Consider the following 19,280-nt stretch of genomic DNA (forward strand, 5'->3'; position numbering starts at 1 on the left):
TGATGGATAGTGTTGTGTACACTATGTTGTTGAATACCCCCGGACCTACTACAGTCCTGAGTCACACCCTGCACAAGTTCTATGTCACTACCTACCTGTATTGTATACTCGTGCACCACTGTGGAAATTGTCTCTCGATAATTGAAGAGGACTATACTCACCTGTATTTCCCTTAAGAAAAAACGTCTGTCCAACGATCTCCCATCTTGATTTCTAGCATTTTACATGCAGGTACCCTCCTGGCAATATCAGGACTCCGCCAGGTGCCCTTTATTGAATCTTTACACAGAATCATGCCATTAAAATATACTATATGTATATAAGATTTTAGGCCACATGGCCACATGATCAGGTACAAGGAGTTTTCCAAGTTAATGGATTACTGAACATTAAGATATGTTTGCAATGCTAGTTATTTAAAAATAATTCAAATTGACTATTGTCTGATTTCCTCCCTGAGAGCATAATACTCAACTCTATTCACATCTGATATGCAGAAATAGATTTACTGATTTTAGGATACTGATATGTTTTCTGACTTTGAATTTGTTTTTGATTTTTGTTTTTAATTCATGATTTCTATTATGTTTTCAACACAATGGTTGTACAACTGTTATGCAATGAATAGATATAATTGCTTGCAGAGCCTTAAACCCTGAAGACGGACATAATCCGAAATGCATTGGCAAATACATTTGATGGCAGTGAAGTTAGGGATGCACTTTTTGCCTTCTGATTAAAATTTCGGATTTTGAAATGAACCATATGAGATTCTGACTTTAAATTCGGATTGAGATTTTAGATATGAACTATTGTCAACACAATTTACTGCAGCTGCAGATGAGAGCCCAACATGAACACGCCTAGAATTGGATCGGATTACAATTCTTTCTTTTTGTTAGTTATCGGTAACCTTGTGCCTAGGTCTTAAGGTGTGCTCTGATACATATACTTTTGAAAATTGTAACTTCATTGTTCAAAGCAACAGCGCTGCCCACCCCCAATCATCCTGGCAATGGTGCAACCATCTCTGGTGGCTCCACTTGTGCTCTTTGGTATATTGCAACATGCTCCGCTGCTCTGCCTGCCATCCCCTTGCACTTATGTGGCTGCCTCTATCTGATGCTGATGGGGTACACCTATTCCCTGTCAAGTAAAAGAGGAATGTAGTTGCCCACATTCTTCAGGAACATGTTTTGTGTTGCTATAGCTACTTTTCTTCCCCGGCTTTACATGGCTCAATGGAGATACAGTTTGGGGAACTGCATGTTAGCCTGTGGCATGGTATTTTATTCTGTGCATCTTTGCTGAAGTAAGAATGATAAGTATTATTACATGGCCAAGCTGACACTTTGGTGCAGCTAGTCTATTTATTTCTTACTACGGGATTGTATTGTGTGCTGAGTACTAAGGGTAAATCAAATATGATAAGTGATATTATGTGGCTAGGCTGGCATTTGAATGCAGCCAGTCTAGCTAGCTATTTCTTATTGTGGCATGGCATTTGTAAAGGTAAAGTCAACAGAAGCATGTTCCTAAGTGGGTATACTTCCATATATTGGCAGAGCCTTTTTGGACATGTTTTCTTATAGCACCATTACTTGCACTATCCGCATTGAAACTATGAGTATGTCCTTTTATGGGAACAATGGCACACATTGGTCCAGCCCGCATGGATATGTATGGACACAACCAGCATGAAAATGTTTTTTATATTGGCATATATTGTGGTAAAAGTATTCACAAAAATGTGTTGAGAGCTCTCCTGACCAGTGTTGGTCACTTGCATCTATTGGAGTTTTTGATGGAGTTACCCTACAAGACCAATTTCCAACATGTCTGGCTTTACTTCAATTTTTCAAAGGAAGCATGCAGTATTATGCGCCATTTGAAACTATTATTCAAAAACTGTTCTCTGGGGCAACCGCCCCCCCCAACCTTGTTTGGTTGGTTTGTGCTCCCTCACTGTGCTAGGTGGCTATTGCATACTTGTGGGGAGTTTTTTCAACACTCAAATTCATTATTACCTCAGCCGCCAGTGAGTAGTAGTCAAGCTCATAGTCTTCTTCCACGGCACTCTTTCCAGATAAAATTACATGTTGTCTATGGTGTCAATGTGCAAAACAAAAAATGAGTGACAAAGACAAAGAGATTCATTCAAGATATACATAGTTGGAAAGGATTCTCAGAACACAACTGTAGGGAAAGCAATTGGATAATACACAGTAGAGGAAGATTTCTCAGGTTCATAAAAGTTTTCATATAGGACCAGACGTTTAGAAACTTTTTTTTAAAATTGCTTTTGGTAACATAAGGGAAAGGAAAGGGCAGATCAATTTTTCTTGTTTCTTTTTTTAAATTGTATAGCCATACGTGCTAAAAGGGAACATAAAAGGTAGGCCTAAATATACACACAGACAAAAAGGGATACAATAGGGATCAACAAACATCAAAGACACCACAAACAACTGTACATGGACAAAAGAGGTTCAAACAGGGATTAATAAAAAACATTACAAACAATTAGAAATTCCTCCACATGCCCCAGAATTTTTGAAAAACTCCTGAAAAGCAGTACTGAAACAAACAGTTTGACTGCGCGAAAAATCCCAAATGGTTACAAGCTTGATTGCATATATTTTATTGCGATGAAAAAGACAGCCTGACAGTGTTTCAAGCTAAAAAGCTCTTCTTCTGAGGCTTATGTCTTTTGATATTCTTGAGTATCCCTTAAAGTATAGCTTGGCTAAGATGCCACTTTGGCTGAAAAGACTCTATAGCTCTGCGATTGTGGTATGATGCATATCTCCCAAAAGGCACTGCAGATATGCATCATAGCTTGAAACACGTGTTTCTCATTGCAATAAAATATATGCAATCAAGCTTGTAACCATTTTGGATTTTTGGCGCAGTCAAACTGTTTGTTTCAGTACTGTTCCTTAATTGTGGAGTATCTGACAACATACCCACGCATTACAGTTATCTGCAGCCTCTTTTCCTCTCCTAATTCTTTTTGCAAGCTCTTTGGACTCTACTGACTGTGTTGCTACTATTTATTTTTGCTCCTGAAAAGTACATCACAACTTGTCTGAAACCACCAAGTGTGACCTTCTCCTGACCCCTCCTCTCCTGAGAGCCATAATACCCACATAGCAAGCAGGTTTGGCCTTGTAAAGGCCCTCAAATCTTTTTTTAGAATGGCCCAAGGTCTTTGACTGGATATGGACAGACTGGGCCTCATTACAAATTTGGCAGTACATGAAAAAAAGTGGTGGTAATTCCATATCCACCGCTTTTTTGAGCTGTAACAGAGTCACTGCCATTTTCCTGCACTGCCGAATTATAAATTTGGAGGTTAGCTGGTAAATCTGCCAAAAATTCCCATGGACTCCAAAAATTGAGAATTACCACCACTTGTAATCCCAGGTAAACCCACAGGACCAAGTAATGGTAACCACTGCAAATATGCAGTGATTCTGCATATTTACTGTGAAATTACCACCAAAATCGTAATGAGGCCCTTGGTGTTCTTGGTGACCTGAAGGCATATCAATGCACAAATGACAATTTGCATTGATGTTCTGCCTCCATGCATCACCAGAACACGTTAATATGAATGTGTGCTGTTATGTAATTTTGCTATTCTAAATGTTCTTAACTGTTTAAAAAACAAATCTACTTTCTTTTCTTGTGATTTTAATTGCTTTGCAAATCAATCTATCTGTCTATAGCAGACCTAGTAGAACCACATTCGAACCCCCAAACCCAGTTTACATTACTAGAAAACGATAACTTGAGGGGTCCCCATTATTCAGAATCAAATGGACCCTTCAGTTATACCCCATTTTGGAGTCTCCTTGGACTCAACTGGGGAAATGTGATATTAGCCCATGCGGTACTAAGACCCAGAAATACCACATGCAATAATAGTTTCAGTGGGTGTAATTTCTTCGACAGAAAACCATGCGTTTTTTTTCTCCAAATTTCAAACACAAAACTAAAAGCTTAGTAGTGCAGTAAAAAAGGTGGCAGTCTCATTATCAACATTTTTTAACCACACCACCAACCTCTTATGATGTCCTAAGAACAATTTTGGATCAGTTTTCATATAGTATTTTGAATCTGCATGTGTTAAGTAGCAAGTAGCATTGTATTTGTTTTCAATATTTTATGATCTTACAATGGTGCATGGTCGATATGTAGCAATTTAATGCAATGGAAAGTATAAGCCATTGATATCCCTCCAAAGACTGGTCCTTCTTAGAAGAAGCCTTTCATAGAAAAAATCCGGCCCCAAGTAAAAATATAACGGATTGTAATAAAAATGTACAACATGACAGTAGGAGAGACCAGCATCCCTGGAATCTGACTCCCTTGCTGTCCTCATCCTTCTTGATCTCTCCTCTGCATTTGACACAGTCAACCACCTAATCCTCATACAAAGACTCCATGATACCCTTGGTATTTTGGCGTGGGCACTGGACTGGATGACCTCCTTCTGAACTGACCGCTCCTCTCAAGTCATCCTGGGCACCTTCTCCTCTCCTACTTCCTTCTCCACTTGTGGTGTCCTCCAGGGCTCTATTCTCTCACCTTGGCTCATTAACATCTACCTTACTCAGCTGGCACTCCTAATCTCCCCCTTCTCCCCAACTTCCAGTGTTATGCTGACCACACACAACTCTTCTTCAAACTTCCTGCTGACCTTCTTGCACCTTCCATCATCCCTGACTGCCTTTCTGCCATCCAGGTCTGGTGCACTTTCAACGATCTCCACCTCAATGCCAGCAAAACGGGTATGCTTCTGACTGCGACCCCTGCACCCGACTTCTCCCCTTCACTCTGGCCTTCTTCCATGGGCTCTCCCACTGGTCCCTAATCTGTAGCCAGACCCCTCGGAATTATCTTCGACTCCTCTCTCTCCTTCCTCCCTCAAACTCAGGACATTGCCAAGAAGTCCCACTTCCAACTCTTCCTTCTTAAAGGCATTCTACCTCTTCTCACCTTCCCCCAGAAGCTCATTCTTACCAGACCACTGGTACTCGCTAGGCTTGACTATTGCAATAGTCTACTCCTGAATCTACCTTTTTCCACTCTGCTACCCCTCCTGCTAATCCAGAATAGGACAGCAAGACATATCCTTGGCCTCAAGCCCAGGGACCGCAACTCTCCTGCCCTAAAAAGTCTTCAATTGCTCCTGGTTGCTTCATGGATTAAATTCAAATTCCTTGTATCTTCCACAAAGCTGTCTGGGGCCAGGGACCACACTATCTGCAACTCTCTCTTACTAAATATTCCCCCTCTAGAACTCTGCGCTCCTCTCGCACCAGCTCCTTGTGTGTAAAACGTTTTGCTAAGCAGAGGGCAGGAGGTCGATCACTTCACTCAGCTGGCTCCCTTCTTTGGAACAGTCTTCCCCTCGCTCTTCGTCTTGAGCAGAACTTTCTTAAATTCTGGAAGATCCTCAAGACCTTCCTCCTTCCTTGCCTCTCTCTTCTGCTAATCTCACAGTTGCTTGTTTGGTGTTTAGCGCCCTGATGCATCCTTTGGGCCCTGACCTCCCAAACTGAATTGCCCCAGCTTCTGTCTATTGTCAGCACTTGCCTCGGCTCACCATCGACCCTTGGAGTCTCGCACTTACCTTACATTGCACTTCACCTGTTGCTCACCCTTGAGCACACCAGAACCTATCCCATTCTCTCTCCCACCTGCACTTGCACATTCTGAACACTCACAAGACATAGTAGGTTCACCCCCCACACTATATTTAATATTTTGTATGTATTTTAATTGTTTCTCATACCTTGTCCCCTCCATGTTGCCCTGTGGGTGCTTTGAAACAGTATTTACTTCTGGTATAAATGCCTAACAAGTGAAAATTAAATAAATAAATAAACATAAAATCTCTTTGCGTCCCATTTAAACACCAAATTTTTAAGTAATTACATTTGGGCACTGGAGTAATTTGCTTTCAGGACTGGATAAAGGGGAGGGATTGCGTACGTGTTCCCTCCATTTGCAGTGATCGCTCAGACACTACTGCAGGCCAAGGTGCAGGACATAGTATTAGTGTTGGTCACTCCTCTATGGAGAGGGCGTCATTGGTGTTTCTCATTGGTACTGGTGATGTTGATAGCTCCTCCAATTCTTCACCAGCTGGTCCTTTAGGGTTTGCTGCAGTTGGTAGCTTGGTTGATTTTAGGGGACCTTGAGCCCGAAGGGACTTTTGCAATTGACTTCAACGCTCACCCAAAAAATCTTGGGTGCCCAGTATGGTTCCGACTTAGGAGGCAGCTTAAGGGGTCAGTTTCATGCAGGACCATTCAGATGGTGAAATTTGCGGTAGGGCTGGCTTCCTCCATGTCTCATCACACAAACAATATCTACCACTAAGCCATTTCCTCCAGGCATGAATTATTGTCAAATTTTCCTTTGGGTGAGCATCCTTTCATGCGTCGGTTGTTGAGAGGCAATAGGGTTTCCAGGCCTCCTCCGGCTTCCAGGAATTCATGTTTTTGTGTTGTCTTTCTTTGTTTAGAGTCTGGCCTTCTAATTCTATGCTTTTTCTGCATGCCCCATTGGCAAAATTGGTGACGCTAACGTTTTTGATCTCCTTGGGGGATGTTCGGGTTTTGGGCCTCTCATGAAGGTTCTTCTTCATGGGGCAGGGTCCATTTCCATGCTCACCGTAGGACTAAAACAGGCTCCTCAGTTATCTCTTTCCCTTCCTATCCACAATGTCCTTAATTGTATGCACTGTAGTTTTCCGATTCAGATCACAAAGAGTTTGTAAATTGAGAGACAGAGTTGAAACATTGACTCCTGTAAGTTCCTTTTAGTTTTGACTATTTAGTGGTGCTAGAGTGACACCTATAAGCTAACACTATTGCACTGGAGTACAGCTAGAAGGGACATGGGATGTGAAGAGGGGACACACACATGTTTTGGTGCTGTTTGGTTATTTGCCTACGCATTGACCTACCTTGGCCATGCTAATCCCTATGGACATTTTCACTCACTACCTGCCCATATCCACCCAAACAACATCCTCCATGTATCTCTTTGAGATAACTTTATCATGTTGTAACACCAAACTGTGCACTGTAAGTGCCTGCCAGTGTTATTTCTAGGAAGTCTTCAGGGAGTTGCTGGCTTAATTGCAGCTATGCTACTGGTGTGATACAAATGGCTTACCAACTGTGCCTACAGCCTCTTGATGTATAAGCAGTGTGTGTGTCCCTATACTGACGTCCTGTAAAAACACACACATTGGCAATGCCAACAGGTTTGACTTGCCTATGGGAATTAAAAAGGCATTTGCAGGCACAGCTATCACATGGCCAGGTACTTGCACCATTGTGTCGGTGTTACCATCTTAGGGGCATGTAGGGCCATTATGACAGTGCCTAGCAAAACCCTCTGCCATGTCTACACAAAATTAAAAACTGATGGCTTAGCAAATGTTTGGTTTACATAGGTAATCTAGTGAACTGTATCTGATCGGTCAATATGCCAAATATTTAAAAACTGTTTCAGCATTCGTCATCATTTGTCATAAAAAGAATGCCTGGAGCAAGATAGAAATGTGAAATAATGTTAAAATATTGTCCTATAGCTCGTAGAACTCCTAGTACAAAGCAGGATCAGATTGGTCCCTCAGCCTTTTGGCCGTGGCCGGGCCGGGCCGAAATCGTCCCTGGGAGTGGGGGCCGGTTTATGGCCATGCCTGGGACGGTTTGGAAGAAAGAAAATTGAAAACAATAAAATCACATTTTTTTTCTTTTTTTTTCTAAAAGCCTTTCATCCTTCTTCTTAGGTCGATAAATGAGTACCAACACAGGTTGGGTGATATTGTATGCATATTTACTCTATAAAAAAAAGCTTAAGCGTAAGTGCTATACAATAAGATATTATCATTCGGCCTTGGACCTCTGCTTGGATTCACAGTAATTTAGTGTACTTAGGGTCAATGCTATTTGATTCCACTTCCTGTTTTGTGAAGGAGTAAAAGGTCGTGTTTCATCGCTTCCCGGGATGTCACTTTGGGGTGGGGTCAAATGACATCACTTCTGGTGATGTCATCAGAGGTCAAGGGTCGCGAGGCGAGAGGTGGGCCACTTTTTTGAAGCGAGGGGTGGGCCACTTTTTTTTGGGTGACCGGGCCTTTTTCTTGTCCCAGTCCGAACCTGGTACAATATATAGGAAACACTTATGAGCGCGTTGCAATTAAATCAAGGTCGAGTTGCAAATGAAATAAGTGAGATTTCTAAGACCGCTATATGTCTGCTTTGGCTATAGCATATTCGGGTAGCTCATTCCAAACCATCGGACCTTGCACAGAGGAGCGTATTCCTCCAGTGGAAGCAACATGAAACCTGGGGGGAACAACAGCAAAAGATTTAGCTTTGCAAAGAGAACACATCAGTGTATAGATTTTCAGTCTGTTAGCAAGGCAATGAGAGGCATTTCCATGGATGCATGTATTGGCTATGGTAGCTATTTTAGACATACTTCCTGCAGAAATAGGGAACCTTTGTAAATTACACAGGATAGGAATGGCATAATCTCAAAAAGAGGCATTAACAAAAATGATATCTGTGCTTTTTCAGCACCTGCAATATTTGACATTGGGCCTCATTACAAGGTTGGTGGTAACACGCGGGTAGGCACTCACCTCGTAACACAGTTCTGCCACCTGAGATCAGGTGGCCCGGGATGTCAGGCGGCGGAAAGTGTAAGTCCCCATGAAGTCCTAGAGGACTCCATGGAAATGGGGACATGGAAGAACCGGCAGACTGGTCTAACAGATTAGAACACTGAAGGATTTAACAAAATGAACATTTCAGTCTCATTAAAAACAATTTAATCAACAATACAGTAATTTATACACAAATCAAAATATGATATATTAAAAAAAAATGATTTAAAAAAAACACCAGGAAATGTTCACTGGTCCTGTTCATATACAGTTTTCCACTAGAGGGGCCTGGGTACCATAACATACAAGGAATGTAAGTTGACTTTTTAACACTGTTGTCTTCTGGTTTAAAATATAGCAAAGTAACCAAAAGTCATACATGAGCCGTAGTGCTCTTTTTAGGCATTTTAACACTGTATATTCATTTTACAGTTTGTATTTTCAACATGTTTCAGTTCAAAGGTACAATAATGTAGAACATTCATTAGGAGTGGATAACCCGGCAGTAAGAAGTGTGTTGTTACGCTGTGGTGCTCGAATTGGTTTATATGTGGGTTTTCTAATAATTATTCTTGACATGTCAGACAAAACAGACATAGAATAGAGATAGCTGGTGTTCCTAATTCTCTATTTTTGCTTAATATATGAGTATGAAACCCCTGTAGGTTGATAATTACCTGCATTGGTATCCTTGAGAGTGAAACCATTGAAATTAGTGGTAGTCAGGACTTTGGTAGGTCCTTCGCAGTGCCTAATTAGTGGAAATAGCATAAGGGTGTGCTTTTATTATCGCTTCAACAAGCCACGTAGTGTGAGTACGCCATACTACAACAGAAACGTATAATGAAGTTTATTAAAAGGCGAGACAAAGGGTCACCCACCTCACGTGTGTGTCATGTGCAACTTGTCTTGTGCGATTAACATGGAGGCAATGCCTTAAAATATAAAATGGCTGGTTGAAACTTTTATATTCCTCTGTGATTCCCCCTTCTCAGTGGGTCATGAGTTGTTGCTGCAATCCTAAACAGGATATACAGTATTGAGTGTAAATTCACAGGTTCTGAGCCTACTGTACACTTGTGCGGACATAATGGGGCCGATTCATGGAACAAACGTGCGCTGAAAAAAGTGGCGCAAGCAGGCGCAAGCGTGAAAAAGGAAGTGCACGCGTGCGATTCATGGAAGTCCCTGCGTGTGTTTATCTCGGGATGTGCGCCAAACCTGTGTGTGGCGCACATGGGCGCACACGTCATTGCAACATCCCGAACGCCGTGCATGACGCACACAGGAAAAGCGCACAACGTCCGTGCGCACACCAAAAAGGGGGCAGGACATGGGGCGTAACACGCGGAATGGGAACAACGCGTGAAAAAGAAGGCGTAACTGGGGAAGTACTGCAGGGAAATACACGGAACGCCCACACGCACGCGAACAACCCATATTCATGGATTTGAATACGGGAAACGCGCGCACGGCAAAAGACGCACACAGGTGTCAACACGTCCACCACATGACGGCAGGCGGAAGCGTCCCCGCGCACAGTATAAAAGTGTGCGCAAACAACAAACACGTATATACAGCTACGATGAATGCCCCATTTGTCGCAGCACTGATCGTGGGACACTGCAGGAGGAGGAGAATAGCCAGGGCCTGCATTTTTTTACCCCGGACCAGCCTTTTTAGGATGCCTGACGACCACGTCTATGGGAAGTATAGGTTTCTACCTCGTATCATCCTAGATCTCGTCAAGGAGTGGGAAGATGACCTTACATCCCCCACCCTGTGCTCCCAAGCATTGAGCCCCTTGAAGAAGGTTCTCAATGTCCTGAATTTTTTGGCAACTGGGTCATTTCAGCGGACTACTGCCATAGTGGGTGGGGTCTCACAGGCCACGCAGTCATGCTGCCTACACCAGGTGTTGGCAATCATCACTGCACTCCCCTCAGTCCGCAGTCACATATACATGCCCAGAACACCCGCAGAAAGGCAGGCTGTGTTCCAGGACTTTTACAGGGTGGCACACTTCCCCAAAGTGCTTGGTGCCATAGATTACACCCATGTGGCCCTACGTCCACCTAGGGCCACTGAGTACATCTATCGAAACCGCAAGCACTGGCATTCCATCAACGTGCAGGTTGTATGCAATGCTAAAGGAATCATCACCTCTGTCTATGCAAACTACCCTGACTTCACCCATGACAGTTTCATATACAGAATGTCCGCCCTGAGCCGGGCCCTGGAAACTGGGGAGCATGGCGACACATGGCTCCTAGGTGAGTACAAATGCCTGTGCACATGCATGCAAGTCACACACAGACAAATACCCAAACCCTAATAATCTCAACTATTATCACCTCCCCAGGGGACAGTGCCTACCCTCTGAGCAACCACATGATGACGCCAATCCAGAACCCCACCACACCACCCCAGGTAAGATACAACGATGACCATATTGCAACCAGGGGCATAGTGGAGCGAACATTCAGAGTGCTCAAGTCACGCTTCCGCTCCCTTGACCGCTCTGGTGGGCAGCTACTATATGCACCCCCAATAGTGTGCAGGATCATTGTGGCAGCATGTGTCCTGCATAATGTTGCAACACGGCGGGAGGTACCGGTGGACATGGTGGTGCCCCCACCTCCCCAACCACAGGCACAGGCGCTGCCCATGGGAGGGGACAGGGCACGTGGCGAGGCAGCCCAGACCCAGCTTGTGGCCACATTCTTCACCTAAACTCCCACCCCTGCAGAGTGCACACAATCCTGGCACATACCATGTGACAATCGATGATGACAAAAAGACAGTCAACTGTCACAACCTTACCACCCTGAGAATGTTGCCACGGACGTGCTACATTGTGTGCATCCCTAGCTCATAATCAATCATGTGTGACCAAAAGGAACACATGCAAGGTGTGTATCACACACCCCTGCAAAACAGTCCATCACAATCCCTGGTATGTCACCCAAACCCTCCCAAACCCCATCACCCTGTCTGCTACACCATCACATGGCATGCAATAGCAAAAGGCCAACACATGACCAATAATATACAAAGTGACATGTCATAAATGAAAACTGGCATGAGACAATGATGTCTGACATGGAATCAGATTAAATAACTGACCAGCAACCTCCCACACATACAAAGTCAGACACAAATGCTTTCCAACCATCGTAGCATGAACACAACACTGAATGCCCGTTCACATGCACATTGGGCATGGCAAAATCCCGACTCACGAACCCCTGTGCTGTGTTTGTCTCCTGCAACACACTGCTCAGCACACAGCACTTTGAGCAGCCATCGTGTTGCAGATACACCTTGAGCATCACATGAAAAAGACTAATGAAATCCACAACCAAATGACGCATGTACAGGGTACCCAAATGGTAATAGATCATGTGCTGCATGGACCCGCGGGCCTGAGAATGCAATCTGTGTGCACCTGTGTCCATGGAAGTGTGGATGTACGTGTGGTGGATTATTGTGCAACTGTGTGTGTCATTAGGGACATGCACTCAATATATGCCTGTGAAATCAAGTGACCTTCAGTGTCCTGTACACATCACATGTGAACATTGGCCATGTGAACACCCCAGCATGTCAAACCACACCAATCCCCTGACACCTGAAAAGTAAAGACAACACAGGAACAGGCATTGAGCAGCACAACACATCATGTATATAGTATCCCACAATTACAATGTCAGAGTGCCCAAAACACTGTAGGCCAAGCCAACTGTCCAACAACAAAAGGCCCTCCCTTACACATCACCATGACCTTCTGAACAACTTTCTCTGGGGTATGTAGCCTTCTTCCTCCAAGTCTACCTGGCTACAGGATCACCCTACCCCTTGGTCTACATGTTCCAGCTTGCATGTAAATAGGGTCCAGCCCCCTCAGAGGCCACCTTGACTGGTAAAAATACCAAATCGCAGAGAACTCCAAGTAGGCAAACCCACAAACCAGGGGAAAAGGCTGTAAGTACCAAAGGAAACCTGGAAGAGTCTCCAGTAGATTACTTGAAGTAGCAGGAAATGTCAAAGCACATGTACAAGCACAATGATAGAACAACCAAGGTAGCAGAGTTGAACTATGGTCCAATAGGATGGGTACCATTTACGGTACATTACATACAATGATGATGCAACAACTGATGGGTAGTGTCACAGCTCCGGTGTCCAGGTGCAGGAGTAGCATGAACCAAACACCCCCTCCGTGGTCTGGGCGCCTGCAAGGTCAAACTAACACAGGCCTCTGAGACCCCGGCGGGGAAGGAGGGTCAGGGATATTTTGCATGGACATGCATTGGTATTCAGGATAACCGGAAAGAGGGGCAGGAGAGTGGATGTGGATTTGCAGGGGAAAGTAGGCAAAATATAACTAATCACAAAAACACATACTCAATTAGAGAAAACATGTTCATCATGCATATTGTACCAAATTAGTCAAATGCAAGCCAAAGAGACACTTATCTCTGGGGTGAGTGCTGGTCTCTTGCCTGCGCACTCTCAGGTCCAGTAACGGGAGCACTTCAATGCTGCAAAGAGAGTGTGAGTTACTTATCTGAATGTGTGTTTACAACACACACACACAACCCCATCCATGCCCCAAATGAAGTGACTTCTCCACAAACAAACACCCCTGCCTGCTGCCATGTATCCATACGTTAGCTTGGCCCACCAATGGTACATACACTGTCAATGCAGTAAGGCTGGCGCATGTGGCCGCGCGGGAAATGGAAGACCAATGGGTCAAAAATCAGACATGATACAATGGTCGCTGGGTGATCTGCTAGACGCGTATAGCAAGGTGCAATTTCAGTACAAGTTGTGTTCTGGCCGCCACAGATTTAAATAGGTAGTGCACGTGGCAATTTGCACATGCAAATGACATGCACTCACCACGAGTCTGAGCCTCGCTGGTCGTCCCTGTGCGCTGTATCAGTTTCTGGCTAGGAATGCTACTAGTTTATAACACTCAAAACAACAGAAGGTAAAGTTATTGTAAGTTATTCCTGTAGCTAGATCCCTAGCCAACAACTAAATCTCCCTATCTGTGAATAATCTCTGGCCATTAAGTAGGGTCCCTAGTTAGTGCTGTTGGGCCGACTACAAAAGGTGTCGAGATCTTCTCCCTGTACTCTCTAAAAACACTTTCCTGGTGTCTGGTATGTGCACACAGGTTGGCGGTCGATTCTTGAATTTTAATATGTCGCCCCCAATTCGTGTGTCTTATCGTTAAAAAACAACAAGTGCTAATCCCAGAGTATCTGGATGAATGGCCGGATACCAATGGGGAAAGAATTTTCGTTAAAAGCTGTGTGGAAAGTGAAGATGTTAATTCTTCATAACTCCCAAAGGTTTCAGATTTGAACCGCAAATTGTGTGGATAACAAATTAAGTTTCCTTGAGACAATCCCTTTGTTTTTCTTTGGAAAGGGAGTGTGGGTCTGGGTTACCCTCCAGGCCTCTTGTATGGTCAACCGGTTTCAGCGGGATTCTTGAGTTGCCGCTTTCTTCAGGACGAATACTTCAAGTTGAGGTATCCTGAACAGTGTCTTCAACACTGTTAGATGGTAGAGGGTGTCCAAGGTTTGATAGGGTAATTACTTCCTAGTCCTCTGTGTTGTAGTTCAAGGGTAGCGGCTTGATTTTTCGGTGGTGTCCAATTTACTACAGTAGTGGACACGATTCGATCCGGGAAGGAACAAACCGATGAATGGAGGGATAATATCCAGAAGGAAGGATGAAATAAGACCAACCTTGCTAGCATTTTGGCTATAAATTGGACACCACCGAAAAATCAAGCCGCTACCCTTGAACTACAACACAGAGGACTAGGAAGTAATTACCCTATCAAACCTTGGACACCCTCTACCATCTAACAGTGTTGAAGACACTGTTCAGGATACCTCAACTTGAAGTATTCGTCCTGAAGAAAGCGGCAACTCAAGAATCCCGCTGAAACCGGTTGACCATACAAGAGGCCTGGAGGGTAACCCAGACCCACACTCCCTTTCCAAAGAAAAACAAAGGGATTGTCTCAAGGAAACTTAATTTGTTATCCACACAATTTGCGGTTCAAATCTGAAACCTTTGGGAGTTATGAAGAATTAACATCTTCACTTTCCACACAGCTTTTAACGAAAATTCTTTCCCCATTGGTATCTGGCCATTCATCCAGATACTCTGGGATTAGCACTTGTTGTTTTTTAACGATAAGACACACGAATTGGGGGCGACATATTAAAATTCAAGAATCGACCGCCAACCTGTGTGCACATACCAGACACCAGGAAAGTGTTTTTAGAGATTACAGGGAGAAGATCTCGACACCTTTTGTAGTCGGCCCAACAGCACTAACTAGGGACCCTACTTAATGGCCAGAGATTATTCACAGATAGGGAGATTTAGTTGTTGGCTAGGGATCTAGCTACAGGAATAACTTACAATAACTTTACCTTCTGTTGTTTTGAGTGTTATAAACGATTGGCATAAACAGGAGGGAACCGCCCTATAACTCCTCTTTGTGGTTACTTAGGAATGCTACTACCCTAATTGCTCAGCTTCAATGGAGCAGGGGGTACTCGAGGATATGTTTGATGGCCCCTGCGTGTGCCACTGACAACTTGTAAAGGCACTTGGCATTTGGCCCTCAACGCATGTCAGCTGTACTGTGTGCTTCCCCAACAAAGCCTGGCAAAGCTCCCCAGAACTGGTGCTACTTAGCATCCATGTGCAAGTGGCCTGGTGGAAGGTAGTCTGCGGTGTGCCCTTGTGTTGCTCACCTTGCCAGGAGCTCCTGGAAACACGTCTGCTTCTGTTGAACGTCTGAGCACAAGCCCTCTGCATCTGCTTGCGCACACATCCACACGTCTGCCCCACCGAACGTGGCCAGTTTCCTGGATTAGTCATCCCTGTGTCTGCTGGCAAAGGTAGTCTGGAGGCTCATCTTCGTGCTAAAAGGGCATTAACAAAGCAATAAGGCTGGAAAGCTCCCTGTGTGTGTGTCTACATGCTGGTTGTCACTGGGCCAGGTTACAGAGCTACATCCAAACTCCTCCCACCATCATGGTCACTTTGACAGGCCAAGGGTGCAGGCTACTGTCTACAGCATGAAGTGCATCAAGCACAAATACAGGCAAGAAAATAACATACATCACAATCCACATCAATTAATGGAGAAATCAATCACATACTCACCCAAATTCATTACAGACATGGGGTGGATGAAACACAACAAATACCCACTTGGGGTGTCAACACAAGTAGTACAGCAGCAGACAGGCCACAGTTATGTGGCAAGTCCAAAGCTCTTGTGTAATATTTTGTTACACCGAACCATCCTAGCGAGCCCATGGATAAGGGAAGTAGGAGTGGCCTATGTGAGTCAGGACCCCAAGCTGCAAACACATACATAAGACAAGCTAAAGGGCCCAGCTGGAACAGACAGTGGATGCTTTCAAAAGCCACAAAGCACCACACCATCACAGGAAAGCACAATAGACAAACAATATTAAACTATATTAACTAATTAAAATAACAATGAACAACCTACATAACCTAATTAAAATAACTATCAAATAGTTAATATTAACTAACTAAACTAAAAGCAAAAATCAAAAATGGCCACATACGACCCGACGGGGGAGACACCCAGGAGGGGGGAGGTACATGGTGCACCTCAACACCCACATGCGATGATGCTGAGACAAAAAAAGAAAACCTCCATGGGCTCAACGCCTGCACAGCGTGACCTGTGTGGGAGATATCTCGTTGTCCGAGTCTGCCTAATCCTGAATAGGAGGACGTGGGCCAGGAGCCTGACCATGCCTAGGCGCAGCTTGCCCCTTGTCGGCAGCAAGTCTGCCGGACGGGTGAGCCTGGTTCTATGCGGCAATGACACGCAGGTCTGGATGCAGAACCTCCCGTGAAATACGTGCTTCCTCTTGCAAGGTAACACGTGTGACACAGAGTTCTTCCTGTGTGGTCTGGCTGGACAACTGATGCACCTCCCGGCAAGCACATAGCTCAGCCGAGATGGTACGCTCAAGCTGCTCAAACCTCTCCTCTGACCACACCCTCTGGGACATCAAGAGGGTACCCAGAGTGGATCTGAGGGACTGATACTCAGCCCTCAGGGCCTCCATGTGTGCCTCTGCATGAGCTGTAATTGCTTGATGCAGAGACAACATTTCAGCCTGGCGTGCCCTGGCAGAGGCCGCCATGCCCAGCCTCAGTGAGCGGGCCATGGACTGCACTGCCTGCCGCTGGAGAAGCACCTGCCTAGCAGGGGGGAGCAGGGATTGGGCCACACGTTCCATGCTCACAGCGATGTTATCAAGTGCTGTCCCCTGACGTTCTGAATTCGCAGTCATGTCTTGCTCCCACTCAGTATACGTCGGTGGCGTGCGGCCACTGCGTTGCTGGGCTTGACACCTGCGGAACCCAAGGACCGGGTGTCTCGTTGGGTTGGCACCACCCGAGGCTGCACAACTACATGCCCCCGTCTACGTGATGCCCCAAGCACATCAGCGACTGGTGTGGAGGGTGACCCTGCGTCCCGATCCACCACAGGCGGCGGTCCCACCACTGTCTGGCACCTCAGTGCAGGTGTCGCAGTAAGAGGAGTGTCCACATCAGAATCACCCACCCCTGACGTATGGACCTGATGCACATCCAACTCAACATGGTCGTCAGAGTGGTCACCTGGGCTGGACTCATTGCCAGCCAAAGACAAGATGGACTGTAGCACACGTGGGTTCTCGTGGTCTACCACCCCACAACCCCCACTTGTGCCGGGTTGCGGTTGTGATAACAACCCTGTGCCTGGCATGACAACACCATCCTCTGCCTCCATTGTGTCATCATCTGAAAGGTGGAGAGAAAAAAACATTAGTACACATGTTAGAAGCACATAACAGAGTCATGCATGGACATCACACAGACAGCCAACACATGAAGCAGACATGTCACACACAAAAGAGAATCTGCCATGCATGCCTGGTCAACTTGACATTGCATCAGTGAGTACGCATGTAGAATGGTGTTACATGGCTCAGAAGTGGGTTGATGCAGTGCAGAACATGTGTACGTTACTCACTATCTACATGAACAAGTACTTCATGATGTGTATCAAAACACGTGAAGGCAGTGCATGGGCAGGTTCAGGCATCACGTACAATGTGCATGCAATGGGTTGCATGGTTACAAGCAACCTCCCCCCCCCCCCGAGTGAAAATGCAGGGATGTCTTGCATGGTAGCAAAAGGGTGACCAGAGACCTGTGTATTGGCAGCAGCGTTGACTTGCATCAATGGCATCATCTGAGTCAACTGACAACACAGCAGATGATGATGGGACAGTAAGCAGGACACATAACAAACCCTCAGTAGTACACCCATGTGTGCAAAACCCACTACACCAGTTGAACAGAGTCAGTGGGCCTGAAACTAGGGGAGGACTGTGCCCCACGCAGACTGTGACACCCTAAACATGTGTGTGATGCAGGACTGGGCCAGAGTGGCCATGGGATGGATGGTGGAATGGCATGAAATGTAGGTCACCCTGGACACGTACTACAATGAGCATCCAGTCAATGACACATAGGGGGACGCATGGAATGCACATGAAGCATGAATGGGCAACCAGGTCCCTGCGAAGCATCTGCCATCTGCACAGTCCAAGTGAGATACCCTGCATGAAGGACAGAGGATGTACCCCACTGCATGTTTCTGGCAGGTTGGCTGGTGGAAGTTGGCATGTACACAGGAGGGTTGAACAGGCCATTGCAGTACCGCAAAATGATGCACAACAGTGCAATGGTGAAATTGGGTTGCAGGGGGTGGAGGGGCAAGGGAGCATGCCTATGTGGAGTACCTGCTTGCAGGCAGGGGACACATGCACGTCGGTCATGCAATGACATAGTCCCAGTGCTGAGAGGAAGGACACCCCAGGCTACATGCAGAAGGGCCAGTGAGCTGGAACATGGACCGGAGGGGCATCCGGGTGACTAGCATGTGAGTATGGTGCAAGTGTGGTGATGAGGACAGTCCCTGTCTGCTCAACATGTCCAGCATCCTGCACAGCAGGCCCGCATCAGTGAAGCATTGCATGACTTGCACATGAAAACGGTTCTAGGTCGAATGTTCAAATGCAAATGATCAAATGACAAATGGGTCAAAACAAAAGGACCAAAAAACCAAAGGGTCAATTTTTTTGGCCAATAGTTTGGGGTTCCCCTCCAACCCCAGTTACTGTAGCAAAAACCATTTTTATTTTAAACTACACGAAAACCATTAACCATATATATTCTGTATGAGAAATTCTACCCTTTTGTCCTAGGTCCAATTACCTCGACCCTTTCATCATTCACTCCTTTTGGTGTTGAATCTTTGACAGGACACCCATGAGAACCATGTACACATGACATGTAGTGGCAGTCATGCCCAACACATGACACGAGTAAAACAACCATGGCCTCGACAAACACGCAGCAACACTCACTGGACTGGGCATCAAAGTCCTGCATCTCTCTCACTCCTTCGACCAATTCTGGTGGTATGAACTCCGCAACG

This window comes from Ambystoma mexicanum, chromosome 5q (assembly GCF_040938575.1).
Source record: "Ambystoma mexicanum isolate Mex_15411 chromosome 5q, UKY_AmexF1_1, whole genome shotgun sequence".
Classification (NCBI taxonomy): Eukaryota; Metazoa; Chordata; class Amphibia; order Caudata; family Ambystomatidae; genus Ambystoma; species Ambystoma mexicanum.